Below are 26,593 nucleotides of genomic sequence, written 5' to 3'. Positions count from 1 at the left end.
GCCACGCCAGAACACGCTCGAAATTTCGAGATGCGACCCCCGTACTCTGACCAATGGGGACGCGCGGCCGGTGAGAAGAACGAAGGGAGACAGCACTGCCGATGCTGCGTGTATGTGCGCGCCTACTCTGGCGCGTAGAACAAACAGACGTGGAAGCGAGCCTATAAAAGAAGGCATTTACCGCTATGAGATTAGTCAGTCCGGACCGCCGTTTAAACTTCATCGAAGCGCGCCCGTTCGACTCCCGGGAAAACACCACTCGGCCAGCATCGGACCAACGAGGCAACGTTCGCCAGTCTGCGGGACGGCATCGTCGTGGAACTCTGGTCGTCGCACTGCTGCAGTGCCCGGTGAACAAATTGTGCTTTGTTTGTTTACCTTTCTCTCGTGTGTTAGTGCACTTTAGGCGCAATATTGCCTTTGTATTGTAGTCTCTCTCTCGAGTTTAACTTTGCACGAGTTGCATTGTTTTGTTAATAACTTTGTATGTGTTTGTACTAGTGATTGTGTAATCCTCTGTATCGTCTCTTGGCTGTATAAACTTTTTTTTGTTTGAGAACCTTTGGCTCTGACCCATTCTCTGGCTTGCAACCGGCGAAAGCTGAGCACCAAACAACCGAAAACCTCTTGTCACTTGGTAGCTGGTCTCTGCTGAGCTTGCCACGCTGAGTCGAGGGCATCTGCTTCGAGTCCGAGACCGCTACCCCCACACGCTCTAAGGGTGTCTGGGAACTTTGCGCTTAAAAGCGGCGGGAAGTGTGGGTGACAACCTTCGGCATCTGTTCCGCACCAGCAACCTTCTAACGCATTACGGTCACCGCATGATGGACACGATGGCAGGCGTACCTAGTGTACCTTGACGACGACATTTTTGCTCTAAGCTTCGACGAACACCTTATCCGGCTCAGAATGGCGCCATAGGATCTCCGTTCCGCGCACCTGACGATAAAACCGCAGAAATGCCACATCGGTTTCCAGGAGCGCCATTTTCTTGGTCATGTGATCAGTTCTGAGGGCATTTGTACAGACCCCAAGAAGATTGCTCGGCTCCTGTACCACAGTTCCCGTGCCCGACCGACAAAATGGCCGTTGTTATGCCGGATAACTCGCACTGATTCCAATTCTCGAGGCCGCAAACTTTCTCCTACGAAAATCCCTTTGATAAGCCCTGGTGCTGCGCCGCAAGGCAACGCGCCCTAACTCTCCCTTGACAAGCCACGATGCTGCGCCGTAAGTCAGCGGAGTCTTAAAGGCCCCCTGCCCACCCGCGGCCAGCAGACACTCTCTACCTCACTTTGAGCGAGCCTCCTCTCCTTCCATTCCCTCCTCGAAATTTTTCTCTCCCGCTCCTCGTCGAGTAGGCTCGGCAAGGCAAAATCACCCCTTCGTTCTCCGGTGTAAGCAGGAGGCGTGGTGTCTGTGGAGTGCGTCACAGGGCGACGTCATGGCCCCGCCTTCAATAGAATTCTTTTCTTGGTTTTTGCATTTTCTCCGCACACTGAACGATCGAGAGGCGCGATCGGCTCGACCACCTAGACTTGTTAGCGAGCGCATCCTTTCATACATCTGTTTGTCATTCCCAGTTAACGAGCCACCTTTTCATTTTCTTTTAGGCCTCCCCACCGTTTCACGAGCGGAGGGGCGGAAGTCGGTTGTGTTCGAAACACACGGCGAAGCGCGGACCCGGCAACCGCCCGTTTGCTTTTCTCCATGCGTGTTTGTGTTCTGTGTGTTTGTGTCTTTTCTCCGCTCCAAAGCATATGTCATTCATTGGAGTCAAGGCGTACGCAAGATGCACGAAAGATAAGCGGTATGTGTGCGGAGCGGTAAAGTGGGCGAGCGAGGGAAAGGCTCTGCTGCACTACTAATTAAAACCTTGTTTTGGGGGGCTCGCATAGAAGAAAAGAAACTGAGAAGGGAGCGCGCACGCAGAGCGTCTCGTGACGGGATCACGGCGGGGGGGGGGGGGGGAGCCAACTCCCTCAGTTTTACTGTTTTTTTACTTTTTATGGCTAGGGTTCAAGGCTGTCGCCGCACGCTCCCTCCGCAGTTTTTTTTTTTTGTTCCTTCATGCGGGTTTGTAGGCATGAGCCAGAACAGAAGGCGCTGCGGAAAGCATTGTGCAGACGACGCGACGCCAAGGCTACGCCCAACCTTCTCCCGTCAGTCAGAACGATGCACCAATGGAGTGCCTTTAGCCCCCCTTGACGTCAGCGGGGTGCAGAGTAGTGGGCCGGGCCCGTTTTTGAAGGAAGGAAAGAACGAACGGGCTTTGATTTGAATTTTCGCAGCTTTTCGGGGCGCGCATGGCTCTAGTATTTTGCAGAGGTTATCTTCGATGCCTCATCTATGCAGTGGGCTTGTTTTTCAAAAATGTCCGGACCCTGGTCAGTGGCCCTTTAAAGAGAAGCATCGGCGAGCAACCTGCCTGGACATGTCGCGGGGTGCCAGACAGCGAGGCGCCGGTTTCCCTTTCCCCAGGGTGCCACCGCGCGCGGCAAAATTTGAAGCAGGTGGCCCGCGCGGTCGCTGGTTGGACCTCGCGGACTGCCGTCGAGTGCTGCCTTCGGATTGGATAATTTTGAGCGACCACCGTTCCTCAGGCTTTATAAGCCCCTCCACTGCCGCTTGGATGGCAGCTGCAGCTAGCTAAGTGACCGACCCACCGTGAGTCGAGTGCTGTTCACGAGTGGAGTCGGATGGTGTGACGCGTTGGTGTCTCGCTGGTCGTCGCGTCGCTGTGCGATAACAGTCGCGTCGTGCAGCTCTCGGCCCCCGTGCCGATGTTGTACTGTATAACGCCCTGTACATAGCGTATAAAGCGTTTTCTTGATCTCCCCGACGCCGGACTCGGAGACTTCGCTACCGCCAAGAGAGCTGGCAGGGCACAGCCACAAAACGGGTGGCGAGCGCAACGGGACCACCTCTATGGCACAACACCGTTCAAAAGGTTGTGGGCCTCTTTGCCGACTACGCGCGTTTCGTAGCAGAAGAACTTGCTTTGGGGCTAGTTGGTTTATGATTGAAGTTCAGAATGGCGCAAAAGACACACACGCAGGAAAAATAGGAGATGACACAAAGAGCGCCTATTACAAACTGAGTTTATTGCGGAAATACCCTCTTTTATAAGGCAAGTCATATCAACCACGAACCGGAAGCAAAAAAAGCACATATTCATGGTTTGAATTCACATTTCGAAACACCATCGGCAGAAAAGAAGAAGCCACAAGAACAAAAAACAGAATCTAGAACTACACGTGGCGGTATAAGAAACCCAGCTCCTGGCGGCAGAGTTTAATCGATGAAGTGCTAATTCACGTGGACCCAGAAAGCTTCGTAGAAAGCTTTTCAATACTTGCGAGCCCCTTACACTGCTTACCAGAGATAATGTCCCTTTTGTATGGCACGAGGATCAAGCACCCGCCTTTAGCGATGCTACGGCCCGTCCCGGTACTTCTGCATTTTGACGAACAAGCTGGAACCGAAATTCGTAGTGATGCGAGTAATCTTTGTCTCGGCGCCATTCCAGTTCAATGACAATATGCGAAAGCTATAACGTACGCTAGGCGCTCCCTACCTAAAGCGGAGGCCAATTACTCAAGCACAGAGGAGTAATGCCTTGCGGCAGTCTGGGCGATTAGCAAGTTCCAACCTTATCTGTATGATCGCCCGTTTCGAGCTGTGAGTAATTATCATTCGTTATGCTGGCTTGCCAACCTCAAAGACCTCTAAGGTTGGCTTACGAGGTCGAGCATCCGGCTCCAAGAAAACGGAATCACAATTGTGTACAAGTCAGGTCGTAAGCACAACAATGCCGACTGTTTGTCGAGTGCACCTGTTGACGTTTCACCTCCTGACACCAGAGACGACTTGCCGTTTTTTTGCTATTCTCACTTCATGCGATATGGCTCAGCGTCAGTGGGCTTACCCCGAGTAACGCCCACTCATCGGGAATCTCGAGGGCTTTGACGCCGCTGTTCCGCGGGCTTTTCTATGGTTTCTGCTCACAGCCTCCAAGATCACGTCCTGTACAAGAGGAACAAAGCACATACCAAGGAAACCTTTCTTCTGCTTCTGCCATCTGAACTCCGTCCAGAAATCTTGCACGCCCACAACGACGAACCGTCAGCCGACCATTTGGGTGTCGCCCGAACATTCGCGCAAATCCGTGCGAAGTACTACTGGCCCAAGTTGCTGTCTTCCGTCCAGCACTACGTGAAGACGTGCCGCGACTGCCAGCGGCAAACGCCTCCACCCGTGAAACCTGCAGGGCTTCTGGAACCCATTTACAATAAGTGGGAATGGACCTTCTGCGCTAATTTCCAGTGTCGTCATCGGGGAACAAATAAATGGAGCGTTGCAGCGACAGACTACTTGACGAGATACGCAGATGCACAGCCGCTGGCCCGCGCTAGTGCGATCGAAGTGGCTCCGTTTTTTGTAACATCCATAGTCTTGCGTCGCAGTGCACCATCGGTGGTCATCACGGACCGTGGAACTGCCTTTACAGCTCACTTAATGCGTGCTCTCATCGAGCTTACTCACACGAGTCACAGAAAGATGACGGCTTATCATCCGCAAACAAACTGACTCAACGCCTAAACCGGACGCTCGCCGACATGATCTCTAAAGTGCTTCGATGTTGATAATCGCGCGAGGGACGAAGTTCTTCCCTATGCAACCTTTGCCTGCGATATGGCAGAGCAGGAGACGACCCGTCTTACCCTTTTCCAGTTTGTCTACCGACGTCATGTCACAACTACGCTGAACAACATGCTACCCACTGGTCACGGCGAAGATGACAACGACGCTTATGCTGACGTCGGTGCATTCATACAGCGAGCCGAAGAAGCACGCCAGATGTCGAATTCAACGGCAGCAACACCGCGACGATGGTCGCTATAACCTCCGACGCCGAGACGTTCGGTACGAACCCGGCGCCGTCACGGGCTCTCCGAGAAGCTGTTTTGCTTCTAGTTCGGCCCATACAAGCTACTTCGGCGCCTTAGTGACTTCACCTGGGAAGTCGTACTGTGGGACCCGAGATCTTAACACGGCGGCGCAATCCGACTCACACTGTCTACGTGGTGCGATGAAACCTTATCACGATAGGCTGCAAACTGCTATGTTGCCAACTTTGGTCTAGTATATGCCCTCCGCTCCCCACTGTTTACATTACTTTACCACCTTGTCACGAAGTGGGTGCACGCCACCAATGGGCTCCACACTCTCTGTTACCAATTCTAGGGGAGGAGAGACAAACACCTCCACCCAGGTTCCAGAACTTAAGCAGGACCGAGTGGCTAACCGGCGATAGGTCCACGCCTGACCAGCCGCTGACCGGAGGCACGACACAGGAGTCGGGAATGAGAGTGGATAGAATTTAATTAACAAAGAGAACAACACTTTCACCAACTCATCAACAATAGCACAGCATAGACACAGGACAGACGAAACAAACTTTAGCTTTGACACACAGTATCAAATATAACAGGCGAGAGGAAATACAAATACAAGGCACTTTTAAAGGAACGAATTTAGGGTATAGTTCGTAAATGTGGGAGTGGCAGGGGCTTAGCTGTTCGGGTGGTTGAGGTCCGGTCCGAGATAGGCGTCGGGCTGTCGATGTCGGGTCCCCGGAGTCGTTACTCGTTGCCCAGACACTTCGCGACGAGCCGACCACCTCTCGGCTGACACTTCACACACACGCGCGGTTAGCTAGCACACCGCCACATCCAAGATCTCCACCTCGACTGCTCTCCGCCACATTCCACAGTCCCCCCGTAGTGTGCCCCCTCTCTCCCTCACCATCTCCAGACAGCCCGGGGCCCGGGACCGACGAATCAGAGGCGGCTACGAAACGTAAACTATCGCGCCGAAACGTCCCGCGCCGAGCCCCGGCTGGCCCCGCAGACGCTCGAGCCGGAATTCCGCGTACAGGAGGTCACTGGCCAGACAACTGCTTTCTCACCGGCGGAGACCAGACAGAAGTGTGTGCGTGAGGGGGGGGGGGGGTCGCGCGTGGGGGTGCTTAGGACGGAGTCCCCGCCGCCGGGCTCAACCGCCGCTGGGGAAAATCGCAACTGGCGCGAATTCTGTTTCACCACCCCCGCGTCAAGAATGTTATTGCTGATAACATTCCACACTCCAAAAACAGAAGTCGCGCATGCTTCGCCGTATGCGACACAAGAACATTCCACTGTAATCATAGCACAGACACGCTGAGATAATACTAAGAAATACAAGCATAGACACACTGAGATAATACTGCGGAATACAGGCGCGCACAAGTCATATGTAGACGCACATCGGAAAACTGACTCCATACACAATTTAAAGCGAAAACATCTTGATCCTTAGATATCAGCATGTATTTGTTGGCGAGCGCTGGGCTCTGAAACCCGGCTGAGGTAATCAGCACCGACATTAATTTTTCCATGTATATTCTCAACCGTGACTTTTCTGAAGGGGGTGTCAACGAGAGGCTCCTGCTCAAAGGGAACCTTCCGCACTGTGCTGCGCGCCACGGTTTTCTGGCATATGTCGCACGATGCGACAAACCTGCCCACGTCCCCATGTAGTCCGGGCCAAAAGAAGTCTGCGAGAATGCGATCCGTTGTTTTCTTTCTACCGAGGTGCCCTGCCATCAGCCCCCCATGTGCCAACTGGAGAACCTTCTCGCGGTGCTTCTGGGGCACTACCAGCTGGGTCGTCTTCACTCCGGTGTCCGGAGTGTACTCTCGGTATAGCAGGCCGTCATGAAGACAGAATTTGAACGAACCGCCTCCCTTGCACTTTGTCCTCTTTCGCCGCTCGTCCGCCTCGAAGCAAACCAGGAGCCTTCTGTCATCTTGTTGGTCTTGCCTCATTTGGTCTGTGCTGACGTCAGGGAGAGCAGTAGGCACCCGTACCTTACGGAATACCTCTTTGGATTGTCGGGCCGCCTGCTGGCGGGTCGTGACCGCCGCCGTTGGCATGGTAACCTGGTCGGGGCCCTTGTCGCATGGATCATGATGCTTACTTGAAGGAGCCTCTGCCCTTTCCGAGTCCTCAGGGTTCCACTCAGTATCTGATGCTCCTGGGCATCGTACTCCTTCAATGTTTCCGAGAACCAGGTCGAAAAGGGGCTCCTCCATGCAACCCGCTATAACTTCCCCCTTGTAGTATGGGGTGTCGATCTGAATGCGGGCCTCGGGCAGTAGCTTAGCGGAGCGGTCTACCAAATAGACGACCCGGTGGTCGCCGGTCATTTCTTCTTCCTTCACGAAGTTGCGGTTGACGATCACCATGTTGCAACCTGTATCCCTCAGCACTCGACCCTTCCTTCCACTGATCAGGCCTTCTACGACCGGCAAGTCGGGCGTCCTTGCCAACGCAGTCATATTCACGACCGGGACGCGCTGTCCATCCTTCAATTCTAGATAGCCATCCTGGATACATGCAGACATGTTCTTGGAGCTGGATGGCGTCTGATTCTTTTGCACTGGGGGGCCACGGTTCGCCCTGCACTGGGCCGCAAGGTGCCCTGGTCGCGAACAGATGTAGCACCGTGCAAGAACCCCCGGGCCTCGCGGCTGTTCGGCCATCTTGCCTGCGAACAGACTCTCCTTCTTGGAGTCTCTTCGGCCGAAGTTGACGGTCCCTCGTGCCATCACGTATTCATCTGCTCGCTAAACCAATTCTTTGAGGTCCGTGGTCCGCTTTTCTCTTATAAACGTGACCATTGCAGGCGCAGAGTTTTCTAACAACTGTTCGGCTAAAATTAGCCCCTTCACTCCCTCGTATGAGTTCTCTGCTTTCGACAGTTCTATCCATCTTCCCCAGTAGTTCCCCAGTCGAGATACAAACTGCGAGGGAGTCTCGTGGTCATTAGGCGTTTCGTTCCTAAACTTCTGACGGAATCCCTCTTCTGTCAACCGAAATCTGAGCAGGAGCGCATGCTTGACTTTAACATAGTCGCTCGAGTCAGAAGCTGGCAGTCGGCCAAACACATTCAGGGCCTCTCCCGTGAGGCAAGTGCTCAGCGCAGTCGCCCACTCCTCCCGTGGCCACTGCTGGGCTTCCGCCACCCTCTCAAACCGCGTCAGATACGCGTCCAGGTCATCACCTTTTTCGTTAAATGGAGCCATCAACTTGTGTGGCCGAACTCTGAGTACTCCGGTTGCCATCGTCGACGAGCTCGGTTCGCTGACCGAACTGCCGCTAATATTGGCACTTGCCCTTAATTGAAGGAGTGACATCTCTTTCTCAATTTCCTGGAGCTTTCGCTCAGAGCGCTCTTTCTCCCGCGCATCTCGCTCCTTCTCCCGCTCATCGCGCTCCTTCTCCCGAGCATCTCGCTCTTTCTCCCGCTGGTCTTCCAGCTTACGCCGCTCGCGTTCGGCTGCTCTCTCTTCCCTCAGGAACTCGTGAAGCTCTGCTCCCTCCAAACCCAACTCCTTACCGAGTGCGACCAAGCGTTCTGCTTCTGCCATCGTGTCTCACACAGGCAATAAAACTCAAAATGTGCGTATACGGCTGTGTCGTTGTCTCGCGGTCAGAGCCAGTCGGGGTTAGCACAGGGTCCTGTCGCGGACGCCAGTTTGTCACGAAGTGGGTGCACGCCACCAATGGGCTCCACACTCTCTGTTACCAATTCTAGGGGAGGAGAGACAAACACCTCCACCCAGGTGCCAGATCTTAAGCAGGACCGAGTGGCTAACCGGCGATAGGTCCACGCCTGACCAGCCGCTGACCGGAGGCACGACACAGGAGTCGGGAATGAGAGTGGATAGAATTTAATTAACAAAGAGAACAACACTTTCACCAACTCATCAACAATAGCACAGCATAGACACAGGACAGACGAAACAAACTTTAGCTTTGACACACAGTATCAAATATAACAGGCGAGAGGAAATACAAATACAAGGCACTTTTAAAGGAACGAATTTAGGGTATAGTTCGTAAATGTGGGAGTGGCAGGGGCTTAGCTGTTCGGGTGGTTGAGGTCCGGTCCGAGATAGGCGTCGGGCTGTCGATGTCGGGTCCCCGGAGTCGTTACTCGTTGCCCAGACACTTCGCGACGAGCCGACCACCTCTCGGCTGACACTTCACACACACGCGCGGTTAGCTAGCACACCGCCACATCCAAGATCTCCACCTCGACTGCTCTCCGCCACATTCCACAGTCCCCCCGTAGTGTGCCCCCTCTCTCCCTCACCATCTCCAGACAGCCCGGGGCCCGGGACCGACGAATCAGAGGCGGCTACGAAACGTAAACTATCGCGCCGAAACGTCCCGCGCCGAGCCCCGGCTGGCCCCGCAGACGCTCGAGCCGGAATTCCGCGTACAGGAGGTCACTGGCCAGACAACTGCTTTCTCACCGGCGGAGACCAGACAGAAGTGTGTGCGTGAGGGGGGGGGGGGGGGGGGGGGGTCGCGCGTGGGGGTGCTTAGGACGGAGTCCCCGCCGCCGGGCTCAACCGCCGCTGGGGAAAATCGCAACTGGCGCGAATTCTGTTTCACACCTTGATCTTTTGTTCGTTGCCCGCGTTGGGGCACGGCTCTGAAGCAGGAAAAAAATGCAGGGGCGCACTTTACTGACCTAAAGTGCAGTGAGGCGAAAGCCTTGAGCGCGGTGTTGCTGCTTGTATCACTGATGCGTGGTTAAGATGTTAAGCTTCTCCTCTAAGAGTGGAACGCGACAGCGTCTTGCAACGCTGTCAGGGAGTCCATAGAAGGCCATTGCCCGTTCTACGCCTTGCTCGTCCGTACATTGGTCTTTAAGGAAAGGAAATGTATCTGTTTCGCATATCTCGGTGGACACCTGAACCTCACCGTAACGGGAAGGAAGATGGGAGTGAACGAAGACACCGTATTCACTAGACGCGCCTTTGTTCATTCCGAACCATGGAGCTGGCATTGCGGAGTGGGTAGCGTGCTGGTCTCGCACTCCGGAGGCCCTGGATCGATTCCCCAACTCGACCAATTTCCTACTCGATTTTATTTATTTGTCTCGTCTGACTAGAAAGGTTAATTAGGCTAATTGGTTGACTAAATAATTAACTAAACTTAATTCCACTTACTTGGAGCATCACTATACCATCCCTTTAATTGGTTGCATGGTTACGAGCCAAAGTAAAATGGGCCCCGTTTGAAATTCGCCACTGTAACGTCACAACCATTAGGACCAATTGAAAAGCGTGACATTTCTTTCAACAACTCCTGCTTATAACGATGAGGCATGAAAGGCTTTCCCCTTAATGATGCAGCGTGCTGATGGGAGAATAGATGAAGAAGATGAAAGGGGCCTGTGGGTGAGTCAGCCACTTTGTGCAACCTTCTCCGCTATGCATGTGCGACTGTGGCAAGACTTCTTTACTTTATATAGATTAAGACAATACACCCTCCTCGTTTTCCATAGTATGCAGTCATGAGCAGCCTTCCACGTACACTAATAAAAAAATGGCTGGCGGTTTAGCATTGCCAAGCACGAAATATTGTGCGAAAGCACCATGGGGCACCCAAATTTGTCGGCCACGCCATTTTTATGCGTTGCGCAAATCAATTATTGGGGCGTCCTAGGTCGCTTGCCAGCGTTGATGCTGAATTTTCAATTTTTAGGGAGTGGGCCAAGCCCATTTCAGAGCTGTATCAAATCGGTTCCCAAGGTGGATGAACTAGGTGTTCAAATTTTTGGTGGGCGGGACACGCAAATTTTTCGGACAGGCCAACACCATTTTTGGAGGTGGGCCAATTTCATTTTGAGATGAGGTCAAGCCTGTCTTTCAACCGAACACACCGACACTGAGAGCCAGTGAAATTCTAAAAACGTCATTCCAAGAAAAAATGTTTGGGTGGAGCATGCCATATTTAGGCATGGGCCACGTTACGGCCGTCCCATGCTACATCTCAGCAGCCAAGACTTCAGAGGGACTTTTCATGCGCAGATGTTAACACAAATTGCGTACGTTCACATCCTATAAACTAGAAAAGCTACATTACGTGCAAAAGGTGCGCCCCAGATATCGTCTGATGTTTTACAGCAGAGCGTTGTTAAATAGAGGCTCAAAGCTGGCAGTTATAGTAGAAATTGACAACATACAGCGGACCGAGTCCCTTTGCTCTATGTATTTGGGAAGACTGCTCAGGCAAAGGATATTTTATTACGTCCGAAGTTTCATTCTCCAGCTATGCTGTTTAGCAGACACATGGAAGTCAGCAAGAAGTTCTGTGTCACGCAGCGTTATTACGATTTTATTGGTGCTGATGCGAGGGTATCTTTATTTCCTTTATTTCTATGCTTCTACAAGGATCTCTTACTCTTTCCAGAGACGCGCACACAATGACATGCCATTTCGCGCCGTTTTTCTCGCAGCCAATAGTGCCTAAGCACATTTTAAACGGTGCGAAAATGACTCAGTTTGTAATTAAAATAGATTTCGAATGATTAGAGCGACTTTCACCTCTTCATGGTATGATTTTAATGCCCATGTGGCTGAGCAATTTCAGGTGAGTACTTATTTACAATAGCTTTTTCTATTTTTCTGACGGAAAAACCCACAGTTTACAACTCTGACGACAGTCCGAGCGAGCTGTCGCTGAAGCTGCCCTCACACATTTTCTACCGTTAATTCCACGGCTGAAATCGAGGCTAGTGAGCCTGCTGCTGTTATTTTATGTACCTGGGCCTTCTGAACAATAGCACATCATATACTGACATTAAAATTAAACAAATGGACCAAACACATATCAGAAACTTCAGCAGCTGCGCTCCTGAAGTGGCTCCTGAAGAAAGGAGGTAGGACCGCTCCTTCCAGTAATAAAAACTTTACATATGACAACTGCGTAAGAGTTAAACTTGAATACTCGGTAGTAGTATGGGACCCGCATAATAAAGAAGATAACCTGCAACTCGAGGATGTGCAAAGAAAAGCCGTGCGGTTTATTTCTGGTAAATATAGAAGAGATGACTGGTCATCAATACTAACGAAACAACACAACATACACAGTTTCAAATCGCGAAGCAAAGTTAGTCGCCCCATGCTGCTTAAACAGTGCCTACAAGAAATATAAAAATCAGGTTGCCAACACGAGTCGAAGTTCTGGGTGCGAGGAGGACCAGAGACACGTTAGAACACTCACTGGCACCAATTTTCGACCGCACAAACACATTTTAAAAAAGCTTCTTCTATTTAACTCTATATTCCCACATTTTTCAGCCAGGTAACATTGCAACAGAATTGGAACGTCACCTCGTTAATCGATGAGTTTTCAGTTTTGTGTACCAATGTTTGGTTTGGTTTGGTTTATGGGGTTTGACGTCCCAAAGCAACTAAGGCTATGAGAGACGCCTTAGTGGAGGGCTCCGGAAATTTCGACCACCCGGGGTTCTTTAACGTGCACTGACATTGCACAGTACACAGGCCTCTAGAATTTCTCCTCCAAAGAAATTCTAGCCGCCGCGGCTGTGTACCAATGTCTCCCTTCGTTTCTTTATTTCCTTTCTTTTCGTTCTTCTTTTATTTATTTTTGTCGGCTAATATTATCTAAATAATAATAATAATATTAGTAATTGTTTGTTGACGAAAGGGAATGGCGCAGTATCTGGCTCGCATATTTGGGCGGACACCTGAACGGCGCCGTAAGGGAAGGGAGGAAGGTGGGATTGAAAAAAGAAAGAGAGAAAGAGGGGCCGTAGTGGAGGTCTCCGGAATAATTTCGACCTCCTGGGGATCTTTAACGTGCACTGACATCGCACAGTGCACGCTAAAGATCCCCAGGTGGTCGAAATTATTCCGGAGACCTCCACTCGTTTATGCTAGTGATTTCTTGTCAAACGATTGACTATACCCCTGCTGCTAGGCTCATACAATGCATGCAGTATTTCAAATAAATATATGGATAAATTATCAAAAGCAGATACATGACGTAGCAGAAGTACACCATGCAGGTTAATGGCCAAAATATGTTTTACTACATGATTTCAAAGCGAACAGTATATTGTAATAAACGCCAGTCTAGTAGGTTTATTGTAAACACTGTCTCTTCGCTTTAACTTGCCTCTCTGCAATTCATACAGCTGATGAAAGTTTTTCAACGTGGTGTGCGCAATTGATGGCTTATATTTGTTGTAACTGGCATGTCAGGAATTTGCGATGTTTGATACAAGTGTTAGAATATGTTTTTATCTGACTCTCATAAGGCCGGCCATTTCTGTTTTGTTTTTTTTTTTGCAAATGGGCCCTTCACTAGGCCCATTGGATGCAGCTCCCAGCAGCTGTGTTGTTCCAAAGCGCAGCTGTTAAGGGCCCGTTCGTGGGTTGAGCTGCGTCGCCGCCGTCGGAGTAACTGAGCCAAACCGTAAGCTGAAGTTCGAGACTTCAGCTCGAAGCCGTGGCGCCCCTCACAGATCAGCTTCGCTGGTCACGGCACGAACGCACTCGGGCTTCGCCGCAGCCGATGACACCTCGTGTTTAACTTCAACACACTATATCGCGCTGTGCACAGCACACCGCCGTCTTCTTCAACTAATACTGATATCGGTCTAATGCACACATTTCCGTACACTGTAAATTGCACACAGTCTTCGTCACCAAATAATACCACTATACAACTAATATCGTTGCGAGGCCTACCGACCGCCCAGCAAAGTGAAACAAACCGCCTACACAGACCACACTCAGGTTACGAGCCTGCAACAGGCTATCGCATCAGCCGATCCCGTCTCGTGATAAACTTCAAAGCACTCTTGCGCTTTGCATTGCACGTCGGCGCCTTCTCCTACTCATGCTGCTATGTAAGCACTCTAGCAGGCTGTGCATAGCACATCGTCGTCTTCATCAACTAATGCTACTATCGAACTAATATTGACATCAATCATACCGATTACCAAGTAAAGCAAAACAATGAGCCTACAGAGCCTGACATCCTACAGAGCTGCGATGAAATTTCGCATTAGGGTGAATCGTAATCGACCTTTATTAAAAAAAAGATGACAAAATTCGATAAGACAAATTGCTGGAAACCTGATTCTTTTAAGAGGTGTCTTTGTTTTTCAGCAACCATAAGTTTCGCAGATTAGCCATACTTTGGGAGGTGTTGCCTGCAGAATAAGTGATTCACAGGATTTCTTTTCATTGTTGAGCTCATTTTTTATTTATCTTCCGCATAACAATTCTAAACAATATAATTCCAATCATTCTACATTGTGACTCAAGTAACTGCTGTAGTTATTTGCTATTGTGGTGGTCGTAAGGGCTTCAGCAGCAGCAGCTGCAATTCAGGACAGGTCTATTTATAGGCTTAACAACATACATGACGAATTGCGCATAGCAATGTGTATAATTACGGGCACAGGAGTGGTCATGTAAACATTACTGCTCCTTGTAAGAAAAGAGCACCTTCACCACCGAGATTGCTCAGTGCCTTGGAAAAGTAATCACAGAAATTTGCGAACTTTTCGCCGCCTACGCTCTTCTGCCTCCTTGCGGTGACCTCTATTTTCGTCATTCGTGCTCCTGTGGCATAGGCCGGCCCTGAGTTTGAAGCTAGCCGCGCCAATACGGGCACTTCCCCTCGTCGAGTTTGCCGCGGTGGCGGCTCGCTCACGACGCTGTTGCTAACGGCTCGTTCGTCTTGGCTGGTCTGCATGGGCTCTGCATATGCAGATGTCCACGCAAATGTTGTCTGCGAAGGTATTCCCAAGATATTGTCTGAAATTTTACGCAGCTGATCAGTGATAAACGGCGACTCAGAGGTGCCAATTGTTCGAGGAATTGGCAGTACATGGCAGACCGTGTTCTGTTGTTCCGTGTATTCGGGCAGACTTCTCAGACGGAGCGTACTTTACATATTCCGCGGACCTGAGCTATTGGTGCAGTGTCACGCGACGTGAATACGATATACGTGAATACACACACACGCGCACACACAAAAGTGCCGAGAGATGCACTCAGTTGACAATGTAGACACACACGACTTCAGATGTTTAGAATCGCATTACTAGCATCTCGATGTATGAACCTTTATGCCAGTGGGGCGAGCAGACGTTACGCGAATGCTTCTTTGTGCTCTTGTTGTTTTTTTTGGTCAGAAGGTGAAGGTCTCTAAACTTTTTTTTTTTTGCAAACTTTTCTAGATGATGAGGCCAGCTGCTGCTGCACCTGCGGCTGAACTTTTATTTGGATATTATTTGGCCAAGAGACATGGAGACGAGAGCGTGCTACTATTTTATGTTCTTGATTTTTGAACGAAATCTATTAACATACTAACATTAAGATTGCGAAAGGCGCATCATACAAAAGGCAACTATATGGCGAAAAAAGATAGGCCACGGAATCTAATGAATGATTTTTGGCACCGCCTTTTTGCTCTGAGTGCCCTTTTTAGAGCTCGCGCAGCTCATGAACTCATACTGAAAAACTGCGCAAAAAAACGAAGACACAGAACGAGAAGGCACAACACGGGCGCAGACTATCAACTGAATTTTTATTCACATGAAGAGGCCTATATAAGTATCTTCTGCCCACAGTGAGACAAGCACAAAAACACAACAACCGCGAAAATCAACCCAAAACACAATCACCCACTATCCCTTCGCGTGCACCGTGATTCAACCGTCAATTACACTTCAAAAAAACAAAACTGCGCACAAACAAAACCACGACAACCTTAACGGTCAGGCTGATACCCCGCCAAAGACCCATATCGCCTGCCATATCGCCAAAGACCCATATCGCCAATGACCATAAGGCGTAGCCGATATGGTCATTGGTCATTTTCAGTAGATGTCGAGGATTTGTTTTATTCATTGCCGCATCAAGGGTTGTTTGTTGCTGTCCGAGATTGCATTGAAAGAAGTGGGTTAATAGGCTTCCAAAACTCGGCTGGTGTATCAGCTGATAGCTTCATGTCATTGCTCGAATTTTATTTGCAAGCCACCTTCATATCTTTTAAAGGCAACTTTTACATTCAGAAACAAGTAATTTGTATCGGTTCTTGCGTCGCCCCTGTTCTTAGTAACATATATTTAGCTGGCATTGACCGTTCCCTAAATGAGGAGTTTACTAGTCGGGGGGTCTGTAAGTGTTTTAGATATGTGGACGATTTTTTGATTGTTTTATCCAAACAAATAACCTTGACCCACACTGATTCAGTGAGTAGGATTTTAACTGCCTTTAGACAGTATGGGCGAGGTTTGACTTTTACGCATGAACTTCCTTCCAGTGGGTCGTTGCAATTTTTAGATATTAACCTGAACCTCGGCTCACAACACGCCTGCTGGCACTATGCCCCACGAGCAAAGAACGAGTTGCTTCCGTTTGATTCCGCGCATTCGAAGGTAGTCAAAAGAGCAATTGCAAGCTCGTGCCTGGAATGCGCTCTTACCAAGTCATGCCCGCATGCAATGCATATAAGTTTTAATAATCAAATTGAAAGGTTGCTTTCAGCCGGCTTCCCCTGCGACGTCATATCAGCCGTGGCCGAGAATCTTTTCAGGAAGATAAAAAGAAGGAATCGAGGTAGTGTGGATGAGCCGCTGCCAAAAAAGAAGATCGCGGTGGTGCCTTATATACACAAAGTGGCGCACAACGTAAAAAAAGTGGCCACGAGGCATGGCGTCCCTGTTGTTTTTTCTGCCCCACGGAAACTCGCAGCCTTGTGCCCGAGAACCGGGAACCAAGGAGCTAGAGGCAGTGGATGCGACATAAAACATGCCGAAAAGTATGTGAAATGTGCCACTGGAGTGGTGTATGAAATCCCACTCAAGTGTGGAGGCGCCTACGTGGGCCAAACAGGCCGATGCGTGAATGAACGCGCAGGGGAACATGCCCGATCCATTCGGAATAAAGAAGGAGCAAACTTGCCTGCTCATTGCCTTGCTTGCAGTGGATGCGAGCCTCTGCTTAAGCAGATTAAAATTCTAGGAAGAAGTAAAAACAACACAGCGCGGGAGATTTTGGAGGCCTATCACATAAAAGAAAGCGGTGATAAATGTGTAAGCGACACTTCTGTGAAACTGTACAATAAGGAAAACCATTTTCTGCGCACCTGTTGTTGACCAGGAGTTGATTGGCCGTACCCCTTCTCTCATTCCCCTTGTTCTTTTGCTGTGATTCTGACTATATAAGGCACTTTCACACAAATAAACTCAGTTGATATTTTGCGCTCTGTCTGTCTCCTTGGCTTTTTCCTGTGACTGTCTTTTTTATAGCGCAACTTGGTTCCTTCAAAGAAAGAGGTACGGAGTGGACGTGATTTTCAGGGCCAATAATAAGCTTGCGCGGATTTGTAGTGCTGTGCGTAAAAAGCTAGAGTCTGAGGGCAGTCGTGCTGGAACTGGTTGTTCGCTAGCGCACAGGAAGGAAACTAGGTTCACAGAGTGTAACACTGGAGTTGTTTACGAAGTGCCGCTCTCGTGCGGAAAGAAGTACATCGGCCAGACGGGTCGTTGTGTAAACGAGCGGATGGCGGAGCATCGTAGGTCGTTGAAGGGCGCGGCTTCCTCCAATCTCGCCTTGCATTGCAAGGGTTGCGAAAAATGCTACCCTCATTTGAACAAGACCAGCGTCTTGTTCAAACATAGCGAACAGGTATGCAGGGAGATGGTGGAGGCTTACCTAATCAAGAAAGACTCAGATTCCTCTGTGGCATCACCATCTGTGGCTTTGCTTGATAGGTAGATAACCTTTTTGGCCAGTTTTCTTAAGGCGAGCAGGCGATATGGGTCTTTGGCGTGATATCAGCCTGACCGTTAAGATTGTCGTGGTTTTGTTTGTGCGCGGTTTTTTTTTTTTTTGGAAGTGTAATTGACGGTTGAATCACGGTGCACGCGAAGGGGTAGTGGGTGATTGTGTTTTGGGCTGATTTTCGTGGTTATTGTGTTTTTGTGCTTGTCTCACTGTGGGCAGAAGATACTTATATAGGCCTCTTCATGTGAATAAAAATTCAGTTGATAGTCTGCGCCCGTGCTGTGCCTTCGCGTTCTGTGTCTTCGTTTTTTGCGCAGTTTTTCAGTATGAATTCCTACCAACTAGCCCGTTCCCCGTTCTTATTAGCTGATGAACATTTTTTTTATTTGATTTTCGCAACTGTTGGTTCATATTTGTTGTAATTAGCACGTGAAAGAACATTGCACTGTTACGATATTAGAGTTTGCGTATGTTTCTACCTCGTTACTGTCGTAGCCGCGTCCGGCCTCTATCGGGGTGAGCGTTCCAACCGAGCGTAGACGCATCGAGAAGCAGTGAGGTCCGTGTAGAAGCCCAGAGCGAAAGACGCCCGTCCGTTTATTGCAGCCAAATGTATACAGGCAATGACGTCACGGTTCTCACGTGACTTGAACGCAGACGCATATCAGCACATCCCCCTTTTTGGACAACATCAGAAATCCCGTTATCACATTTGAGGCACTAACTACTTGACAGGTAAATGTGCGAACTTAACAACCAGATAACAACAGCTTTGTTCTGTTCAACAAAAAGAAACACTCCGCATGGTTCAACCCGCGAACGCGCACACACACAAAAGGTTACTCATCATATACTCAGCGAACGAGAGGGCCAACTTCTCTTCCCGACCTGGTCACCGTGATTGGAGCCGAAGACACCTGGCGTTCGGCTTTTGCCTCGGCCGGACAGCTGTTTACCCTGGCAGGCGCGTCCCTGATTGACACACCTGGCTCCTCCTGAGCATGTTCATTGGGGAACTCATAACTTTCTTTTGCTTTCCCAACAATTGGCAAGCGGTTTAACATTCCTCGATTACGGCACAACAGAGCACCTTGTTCTGTGCGTACTACGAAGGACCTCGGGGTAGCTGCAGCACAAACTACAGTGGCCCTGGTTTTCAAGTCTTGAACCCACAAAGGATCACCGACCTTCAACGGAATGAGATTCCTAGCACGACGACGTTTGTTGTAGTAACGCGCTTGCAATTTTCGATTCGAATGATCCTTAGCTATAACATCAGTCGTTCTACTCTGTGATGGGCCCCGCAGCTGAGGTGCCATCGGAACGCGAGTCCTTAGGCGTCGACCCATCAGGATTTCTGCAAGTCTGTAGCCCAGCACTTCTGGTGTCGCCCTGTATGCGAGAAGTGCGAGGTAGGGGCCTTTCAATTTAAGTACAGGACGCATGATTGTTTGCACCATTCTTTGCACTTCCCCATTATCTTGCGGGTGCCTTGGGCTTACAGTCACGTGACTGAAACCATACTCAACAGGAAAAGTTTCAAACTCAAAGCATGAAAATTCTGGTCCATTATCTGTCACTACCATTTCCGGAATGCCATGATGAGCAAAAATGCTCTTCATCCTTTCTATAACGGTTAGAGCTGTAGTTGAAGGCAGAAGCGCAATTTCCGGGTAGCGAGACAGATAATCGACCAGCACTAAATAGTGGCGATTATTGATAACGCACAAGTCAACACCAACTCTTTCCCATGCAAAATTCATAGTAACCGTGGGCATCAACGGCTCTGCATTCTGAGTAGCACTTCACGCGCAAGTTTCACAATCTTTCACCTGCTGCGCAAGCTGTTCGCTAAGGCCTGGCCACAAAACCAACTCTTTACCCAATGCTCGGCTTCTAGAAATGCCTTGATGCCCGTCGTGCAACTTTTATAGCACTTCTTTTCTCAGGGACTGAGGCACTACGAGTCTGGTTCCTTTTAAAAGCAACCCGTTGTCTTCAACTATAAAGGCGCGCTCTTGCCAATAAGGGGCGAGATGGGAAGGAAGCCTCGGTCTTTCTGGCCAGCCTTGGCGACACAAAAATCGGAGGGCTTTGCAAACTGCATCGGTTTCTTGAGCCTTTCTCACTTACAACACGGCCTAAAAAAAGTGAGCCTTTCAACGCCGAAGACACACTTGGATTTGTTTAACGTAGTATTGGATTCTGCCAACCTGGTCAAGACATTTGCAAGTCTAGAATCATGTTGTTGCTTATTGTTTCCAAAGACTAAAATATCGTCCATTACGTTGACGACTCCAGGCATACCTGCCAGGATTTCGGACGTTCTTTTCAGGAAATACTCAGTATCTTAAGTATTTCCGAAAGGTAACCTGGTGAAACAGTACCGCCCGAACGGAGTAATGAAGGTAGTAAATTCCTCCGAGGCCTTGCTTAGGCGTACTTGATAGAAACAAGAATTTGCGTCCAGTTTAGAAAAAAGCTTTGCACCGGCTATAAAACCTAGAGCTTGATCCACTGTGGGGAGGGCGACTCAAGTTCTGGTCCACGAATTTGGGCGTGGGTTCGGATCCCACTTCTGACACCATGTCGTAGCGGCGTCCGGCCGCTATCAGGGTGAGCGTTCCAACCGAGCGTAGACGCATCGGGAAGCAACAAGGTCCGTGTCCAAGCCCAGAGCGAAACACGCCCGTCCGTTTATACAGGCAATGACGTCACGGTTCTCACGTGACTCGAACGCAGACACATATCAGCACAGTTACCAAAATGTCTGCCCTTTCTGCTTTGTTTATTTTCTATTTTGGCCCTTCACTGGACTATGGGTTTGAACAGCTGCGTGGGGATTCGTATAAGTAAAAATTAGAAAAAAGGCATGATAGCTGGAATTTTGATTTTGAAGGAAAGTTTTTTTTTCTTTTCGGCAACCATAAGTTCGGCAAATGCAGCTGTGTTGTTTTAGAGGTGTTGTCTAGAGAATAAATTATTCAACGCATGTGTTTTCCCTACTTCACCTCTTTTGTTCGTGATCTAAATTCTCCATAACAGTGCAGTGATGTTCCTGGCGCTGTACTTTGTTTTGCCGCATCCGGTTCGCGATAGTGGAATGCCCATTAGTTTCCTTTTTCTTGGGCCCTCCGTACAACCGCACAGAAAGGGGTCAGCCAACCCAGCGGGAGAAGGGGGGCGCCGAATGGCGGGGGATTACGGGAGACGTCAAACTCCCCTCATGGACGGAGTCGTTAGGTCGCATCCTGTGTGCACGTGTTTACGGCGAGGCAGACCCGCGTCACAGTGCGTGGCTTTTTGTACCATGTCTGCAGCGGCGTGCTTTGAAGCGCGGTCAACAGGATATGGCCACGCTAGCTGCAGGCATAAGGAGCGACGATGCTTAACAGATGGATTGAAGTGGCTTTCCTGGATTTTGGGTCAACCGGACGTTGGGAAAGTGAGTGTTCGCGAAGCTCGCAGCAGGAAAGCACAATTATCCGAAATCGTGATGGTGGAAAGTGTGCATATGTGTACGGTGTCGCGATGAGCTACCTTCTTTCCCCAATCATTCATTGGTTGGATTATCCTTTCCAAATTGCTGATTGGTGATGTTTTCCTTTCCCCAATAAGTTATTGGGTGGATATTTGTACAGTACCGAGGGCTGGTTTCGTCACGTAGAAGTACAAGCCAGTCAAGTGTAAATATGTTTTCTCCTTGCTTGTATCTTCCTTTGTGCTTTTAATTGTTATAAAAAGTTAACCTCTCCAGAAGTCTCCTCTTGCAGTGTGATTGAGCAATTAGAACCTGCAAGACGTCAAGAATCCTACAACAATCATCCTTTGTGTAATTTCCCTCTACGAGATCTTAAGAGAGGATTTCAACTGACGCAGCCGTAGAGGGGACTTTTAACTGGCGCAGTCGACAGGACTTGCTACGTCTTTCTGCTCGAGGTATCTGACGGAGGGCCAGAAGATCAAGTCGATGGACTAGCTGCAGAGCGGTACGTCCTAAAGAAGGAACGTGAGTCAGCATCATAGAGCGACGCTGGAAGCTTCGGAGACTGCTGGTAAATCTCAACGGGACGTAGGAGGCTCAAGTCAGTGAGGAGCTGAAGGAGCCAGACGACCGACGTGTTGTGGAGGTGCCAAGTCCGTGAGCTGCGGAAGGAACCAGGCGTCCACGTTGAGGTTCAAGAAAAGAACCAGGCGACCAGCGATTCAAACGAGGCCGACGTCAGCAAGCTGTTTAATGAACCAGGCTGTCGCATCGAGAAACTGCAAGCTGCAAGGCGACATCATCAGGAAGGTTCAAGTCAGCGAGCTGCCGTGAGATCCGGGGCTCAACTCATCCGCATCGAGGAGCCCGCTGTCGTCAAGGGGGGCGGCGAGATTACCGTGGCATAGGAAAGCAAGCAGCGAGGTAGGAGACCTTTCTGCTTTCTCCGAATTCACCATGTCGCTGTAGTGTTTTCGTGCTATAAATGATAGCGCGGAAAATGGAGATGGCTGCCGTGCGGTATAGTTGGGAGGGCAAGATGCGACGTTTGGAGATTGAGGAGGCAGAAAAGCTGCTTGAAATTGAGAATTTGAAGCTCGTAATTGAGCAAGAAAAGATAAAACTTGCACAGATGCAATCGAAATTAAACCAGGGAGCGTTGCTGACGGCAGACACGCATATGCTGCTAAAACAAGCTTAAAAGGAGCAGACGAAAGAGGCACACGAGAGGACTGCTCTCGAGCTAGAATTGAGCACCGTAAATGGGTTAGATGGAAACGAATCGAAGGCCACAGTAGAATTTGAGGAAGAGGAGAATGCGGAGCCGACAGTAGCCGCAGCCTTCGTCATAGCTCAGGAATCGACAGTGTCTCAAGATGCTTCCTCTTCTGCTGATTTCAAGGATGAGCCAGGTGCGCTCAAAGGCAGTCAGGAAGACTGGCAAATGCAACAGGACAATCCTCAAAGTAGTGGGTCGCATAACCCAGAGGCAGTGAAATGTCCGCAGGTCGGTTTGGTGGAGTCAGTGCGTAGTCGACTCGGAGAAAAGTGCACCCTTAGTGTGTGGGGGAAACCTAAAGATATGGTTGTTGATTCTTAGGTGCACGCGAGAGGCTCGCAGCAAGTAGAAAAGAGCGCACCACTGCTGGAGCAAAAAGAAAGGAAAGGCTTAGCAGTGCTAACTGGCACTGATGTAAAGAGCGAAGAGGTTGTTCCAGAGCCTAAAGAAAGGAACCGCATAGCGTATCAGACCGTAGATTCTTATTGTGCGACGCGTGCGGGTAGGTCAGAGAACAAACCCCACAAAATTGCTAGGAAGTCGTCGTCTAAGGGAAAATGTGGTGGCAAGTCCACAAAAACGCCACGACGCGGAAAAATTGCAGAGTCGTCTTGTCTTAAGACAAATGCAGTCAGTAGGTCAGAGAACAAACCCCACAAAATTGCTGGGAAGTCGTCGTCTAAGGGAAAATGTGGTGGCAAGTCCACAAAAACGCCACGACGCGGAAAAATTGCAGAGTCGTCTTGTCTTAAGACAAATGCAGTCAGTTCTCGAATAACGAGAGGAAAAGCAAAAAAGAATTCCGGTTGCACATGCACTCAACCGCGAGATTCTTCGAAAAGGTGTCGTACGATCCCGCGAAAAAGACGACTTCGAAAGCCCCTACAGCAAGTTTGTCGCGCCAGGCTACGGGCAAGAACACGGGAAACTCGTTTGCGTCTGCGGTGTCAGAAGACGGGCAAGAAGGGGGGCGTGCAGCCAGCTCAAAATGTAAAGGGGGGACGGGCAATCGTCTTGCTCACAGTCCATTGTGTAGTACGATTCTGCACTGCACGCGCTTCCGAGGCCTTCACACTGTCTGGACGGAGTACAGAAATGGTGACAGGGGTCGGGGAGTGACTAACGCGAGGGGCGACTGCATTTGTCACGCTTCCGCAGCTGAAGGGAAGGTCAGACGAACGCGACCCCGAAGGGCGCGACTGAAACGTTAACCCCTGAACACAAAGAAGAGGGAACTTGTGCTTAGTTTTTTTTTTGTGAGCATTTTGAAAGAGAAGCTTTTGCAATCGTGTGGGCACTGAGAAAACTAGATACGTGGCTCTTCGGGGTGAAAGTGAGGGTCGCAACAGACCGCAACCTACTCGCCGATCTCATCCGCTCAGCGTCCACTAGTGCGCGGTTGATGCGATTGTCACTAGCTTTGCAAAAGTATGACTTGGAGGTTGTACACATCAAGGGTTCCCTAAACAAATGTGCTGATGCACTCTCTCACCTAGAATGCGAGGAAGAGCTGTAATTATCAGGCATGAGCAATCGTTTTGTTCCTCTTCTAGCGACCGCAGCGCAGAGTAACCGATCGTGGTTGTATGTACTTGTTTGGAAGTGATACTCTGATCAGTAAACCCTGCGACAGCCATTTCGGGGTGCAGGAGGTTGGGAGCCAACTGGCCAATTTTGGAGTACAGGTCTGACATGGTGAATTCTGGAATGTGCAGATTGGTTTCCAGCCTTGTGTGTGCGGGTTGAAATATCCGCTGTGTGCGCGCATGTGTGCGTGCTGGTGTACTGACTGGATAGCCGGCGCATGTGTGCGTGTTGGTGGACTGACTGGACAGCCGGCGTACGTGTGCGTGCGTGTGTATGTACTTTTGTTGTCGGACACCATGGCTGAACTTTAATGTCACACTGACAACAAGTGTCCGTGTGACATTCTTGGTTAGGAGGAGTGGAGTTCGCGGTGCTGTACTTTGTTTTGCCGCATCCGGTTCGCGTTAGTGGAATGCCCATTACTTTCCTTTTCCTGGGCCCTCCGCACAACCGCACAGAAAGGGGTCAGTCAACCCAGCGGGAGAACGGGGCCGCCGAATGGCGGGGGATTACAGGAGACGTCAAACTCCCCTCATGGACGGAGTCGTTAGGTCGACTCCTGTGTGCACGTGTTTACGGCGAGGCAGACCCGCGTCACAGTGCGTGGCTTTTTGTACCATGTCTGCAGCGGCGTGCTTTGAAGCGCGGTCAACAGGATATGGCCACGCTAGCTGCAGGCATGAGGAGCGACGATGCTTAACAGATGGATTGAAGTGGCTTTCCTGGATTTTGGGTCAACCGGACGTTGGGAAAGTGAGTGTTCGCGAAGCTCGCAGCAGGAAAGCACAATTATCCGAAATCGTGATGGTGGAAAGTGTGCATATGTGTACGGCGTCGCGATGAGCTACCTTATTTCCCCAACCATTCATTGGTTGGATTATCCTTTCCAAATTGCTGATTGCCGCCGCGGTGGCTCAGCGGTTACGGTGCTCGGCAGCTGTACCGAAAGACGCGGGTTCGATCCCGGCCGCGGCGGCTAGAATTTCTTTGGAGGAGAAATTCTAGAGGCCCGTGTACTGTGCGATGTCAGTGCACGTTAAAGAACCCCAGGTGGTCCAAATTTCCGGAGCCCTCCACTACGGCGTCTCTCATAGCCTTAGTTGCTTTGGGACGTTAAACCCCATAAACCAAACCAAACCAAATTGCTGATTGGTGATGCTTTCGTTTCCCCAATAAGTTATTGGGTGGATGTTTGTACAGTACCTGATTGGTTATTCTCCCCACCGAGGGCGGGGGCATATGTTTTAAAACCAGCTGTTTCGGCAGGACCGAGGGCTGGTTTCGTCACGTAGAAGTACGAGCCAGTCAAGTGTAAATATGTTTTCGCCTTGCTTGTATCTTCCTTTGTGCTTTTAATTGTTATAAAAAGTTAACCTCTCCAGAAGTCTCCTCTTGCAATGTGATTGAGCAATTCGAATCTGCAAGATGTCAAGAATCCTACAACAATCATCCTTTGTGTAATTTCCCTCTGCGAGATCTTAAGAGAGGATTTGAACTGGCGCAGCCGTAGAGGGGACTTTTAACTAGTGCTAAACAATATAATGCTGAATATTTCATATTGTAGTTCATCTAATTCCTGTTGTTCTTCTCTTCTATCGTTGTCGTTGGTGCTTCGGAGCTGAGGGTTAAATACAGCACAATGTACGACCTTCCTGCATTAAACATAGGAAGCAGTGCATGTAAATTTCAGCAGGTGATCACGTGAACACTACTGCTCCATATATAAAGTAGCTTCATATTTGGCTACTGAGATTGCTCCCATTATCTTGGGCCAAGCAACGTCATTCACGGAAATGTGTGCTTCGTGCAAAGGGTTCTTTTCGTAAACTTCAACTACTATTTAACATACCTTCGGGTAAGTGTCCATAGTCTCCTAAACACGCAATGTGAGGACGCTGAACAATCAGCAGAATTGAGCATCCCTGTCGTGCCGCTGCGCCGATCCGTGACCCGTCGATTAGGTCGAGACTCGCGAGCTGTGCGTATTTGCAACATGTGTTCCAACTGCATGTATGTTGAGCTTCGTGTTCCACATAAAACCTTCCCCATTTAACTGGAGCTCTATACAACAAATTTACATAGTTGTCTATCTGGAACGTCGGTTCCACTTATATAAGTGGAAATTTTTAAAAAGTTCCATTAGGTTCCAGTTACGAACAGGAACTTGTGTGGAACCAGATTAACAGTGTGGCAGTGAAGCCGTCGACTAGGTCGCGATTCCGCGCGGTCTCTATAAGGAACATGGCGTTTTAGAAACATGTATGTGGAACTGTGTGTTGTATATAGAACTTTTTCAATCTAACTGGAACGTTGTCGGTTCGGAATGTCGCTTCAAGGTACGGAACTTGACCTTTCGAAACAAGGTGGAAACGGATTAACAGTGTATGGTGAACGCGATTACATACCTTTGCCATTACTGCACGATCCTTTGGATACATGGAGATGTGTAGTGGACTCCTACGGCGACTCAAAAGCTCCTGAATGTTCCACGATGGGGAGACCAATCTCCCCAATCCTCAGAAGCTCTTGTGCTCTAAGAGGTGTGCAGTTCGCCGAACGTCGAGTCCT

At 49.7% G+C, this 26,593-nt stretch overlaps 1 protein-coding gene across 1 annotated transcript in view; it reads right to left on the bottom strand.

Annotated features, from left to right (window-relative positions):
* LOC149345717 (uncharacterized) overlaps positions 1-26,593 on the bottom strand; it is a 77,826-nt gene that overhangs the window by 29,173 nt on the left and 22,060 nt on the right. The gene's annotated exons all lie outside the window — the stretch shown is intronic.

The sequence above is a fragment of the Amblyomma mixtum genome, chromosome 4 (assembly GCF_055824585.1).
Source record: "Amblyomma mixtum isolate Tamu chromosome 4, ASM5582458v1, whole genome shotgun sequence".
Lineage (NCBI taxonomy): Eukaryota > Metazoa > Arthropoda > Arachnida > Ixodida > Ixodidae > Amblyomma > Amblyomma mixtum.
This window is presented reverse-complemented; position numbering and strand designations above follow the sequence as displayed.